This window comes from Mycetomoellerius zeteki, unplaced genomic scaffold (assembly GCF_001594055.1).
Source record: "Mycetomoellerius zeteki isolate Tzet28-1 unplaced genomic scaffold, Tzet1.0 scaffold587, whole genome shotgun sequence".
NCBI lineage: Eukaryota > Metazoa > Arthropoda > Insecta > Hymenoptera > Formicidae > Mycetomoellerius > Mycetomoellerius zeteki.
This window is the reverse complement of record NW_017257596.1, coordinates 21,748-25,059: the sequence shown is the minus strand read 5'-3', so window position 1 is coordinate 25,059 and position 3,312 is coordinate 21,748.

Sequence of the window (3,312 nt, the reverse complement as noted above, 5' to 3'; positions counted from 1 at the left end):
TACATATACATAGGTCGTCTGAAAAGTTTATAAAGCAAGATCGGGTATTATAAAGCAAGATTATTAAAATATTAAATTGTGTAAAGTAATTACACAGTGATAATCGTAGCACATACAACCCTATTTCTCATAATTCATACAGAAATAAATAACATCATTTTTAGAAATATTAATATTTATTCCCTAAAGTTTAGATGATATTTATTCCTTTTCACTGTTATAACTTAACTAGTACTTAACGAAAATTAACTTAATTATAGTGTTTTGGAAAGCTCTCGAGATGAGCTGTAAGAATGTGCAATGGGAAATAAGGGGTTCTATTTAAAAAATTAAAGGTGACCTTCACATGACCTTCAGAGGACTATCCAAGGTCAAATCGATGGCACCATCGTATGTCCCCCTTCGAGTCAAATAACTTTTGTCTGAAACATTTTTGTCTACTGAGTTTAGTTTTCGAGATATTTGGCTGGATCATTTAAAATGGGACACCCTGTATATAGTAATGTGTAATAATAATCATTAAATGAATAAACGTATATATTTTATAAATTAACGCAAATTGTTTTCACATCTAGAAGAAATACTTAAATATTTGTTAGATGTATGTATGTACATACCATCTGATCAAATTTGACCCGGACTGGTTAAAAAAAACAACAGTTTTATGTATTTTAATACAAATCTTTATTATCGCCTTCAAAATAGCCTCCTTCTGAGCCAATACAAGCATGCCAACGATTAATCCAATTTTCCATACACTTCTTATAGGCCTCGGCCGAGATGGCCTTTAGTTCCTTCAGCGAATTTCTTTTTATGGCCTCAATCGACTCATGGCGCGTTCCCCGGAGCGGATATTTGAGTTTCGGAAATAGAAAAAAGTCACAGGGAGCCAAATCTGGCGAATACGGTGGCTGAGCGATGACTTTTATTTCGTGTTTGGCCAAAAATTCGGTCACAATCAGGCTGGAATGTGACGGCGCATTATCGTGGTGAAAAATTCATGAATTGTCTGCCCACAAATCCGGCCGTTTACGACGAATTGCTTCACGTAGACGCCTCAAAACGGCCAAGTAGTATTCCTTATTGACCGTTTGACCCTCTGGAACGAATTCATGGTGAACCACACCACGGTAATCGATTTCAAGCAAACTCGTTGTTCAATTTTTTTTTCCATAGTAAAAATCGCCAGACAAACTTTTTGCGTCGTAAACAAATGGCTGCCAAACACACACTAATTGACGTATTCCGCTCAAACTTTACACGAATGTCAGAGAAGGTTGTACCAATCTAGAAAAAAAAATTTTTACCGATTCAATTTACGCGCGCGGTTTAAATGGACCAGTCCGGGTCAAATTTGATCAGTAAAATCGTCTGTCCGTCTTTACTGAAAAATAACAAAAATAAAGAATAAATATTAAAATTTTTCTTCTTGAAGTATATTTAAATAATAATAATATTTACAAATTAAGAAAATAACAAGTACTAACAAATTTTCTTTTTCATTGTATATTTTTATGTTCAAAGTTTATTACTCCGAAATCCTAATACTCCAATGTTAGACTGCGTTCTCAAACTTTACTCGGATGGTCCAATAAATGTAGAAAGCCTTAAGCCATAAGGAATTGACCAATCACAGTTGAAAGTGAAGAAAATTAGTCGAATATAATTAAGTTTATAATTAAGTTGATTTCTTACTACACATAATTTCTTACTACGCATAATTAAATCTGGACTTAATTGATTAATTTTTGACAATTTCAGGTTTACTATATTCCTTGTACTACATCTACTACACCCATACTACACCCGGGCTTTGTTCGTTTTCGTAATGTATAAATCTATTGAATTATCAAATAGTGACTTTTCCTAAATGAAAATAATAATGGAGACGTCTTCCCCAAATAATTTCTAATCGATTCCATTCATAAAACACATTAAATAAAATCGCTGTCTGCTAACTTGACGCATGATAAAATTTGTTAATTACAAGAAAAATACTATTTCCCGAATGTTTAAATGCTTTTCCCAAATTTCCCCAAACGATTCCCAAATTATATAGACATAAATAAATCAGAAATATTCAATTTGTCTGCTACCTTGTCAGTGGTCCTTGTGTCTCATGGAGCCGTAATCCCATCAAATTTCTGTAAAAATTATTAGTTATTACCAGTAATGCTTTTCCTAATTTTATCTATTTGACTAAATGTGACGATTTAATTAAAACTTCTGTTATAATCAAAATATATTCTGTAATTTTCTTATAAAATAAAATAAAAATGAACAGTATAACTTCTTAAATAAAAAATATCACATTTACACATCCGCATTTTGCGGCTCCATGGGACATAAGGAGCACGTAAGCACGCAACGCAACGTTAAACAAAAATAAATGTGCCATAACCTATCTTTAATTTATATATAGTGATTAATTTATTTGACAACAATTTTGAAATTAGAAGTGCATAATGAATCTTTAATATATGTTATTAGTGCAAATACAACAAATGGTCTATTTTCTGATGTGCATTAGACTGCACTAAAACTCTCTTTTCACGTAATTGCGGATTACGTGAGAAATATCTGCCGTACATACGCAATCCCTAGATGCTTTTGCGGACATCCGGTGCGGATTACGGATTGTGGACTGTATGTGACGGCACCCTTTTAGGGCGACTGTTATCAACGCCGATTAACTTAATCGATGATTAACTCAATCAGCAGTGTAGCCAACAGCAAGACTATGTATCGTTTTTAACCTTATCTCATCTTCGTGATATTAGACACAAGTCATTAAATTTAATCATAGCATCTAATTTTTTTTAGTTTTAACATGGATGAAGTTATTAATTTTTTACTATTTGATGAATACGAAGATTATAATCTTATATCAAATCAAACTAAGACTCCTTATAAATACCAAGACTCCTTATAAATCAAAAGAACTAAGAAAGAACATGGGCAATAGGAGTCAAGCGCGGAAGACGTTGCGCAAATAATACGACTATATAAAGCGTAAAACTTCTTTATTTTACTAAACGCGCTTACATGTTTCGACTCATTTTTTAGCCTTCTTCAGAGACAACATAAACTCACATATATAAAATATAACAAATATTAACTAGTCATGGTGAGCTCCCCCGTATCGAGAATATAAATGCCAGAATTAAACCCATATAAGAATGAAATAAATAAAAAAGAAAAGAAATTTTGGAAATCTTGAAATAGAGAAAATGAAAAATTAATGTATCAGAAAATTTTGAAATTATAATTAATTATCCCGAAAGTTAGGAAGCTCACCATGGTCACAAGGCA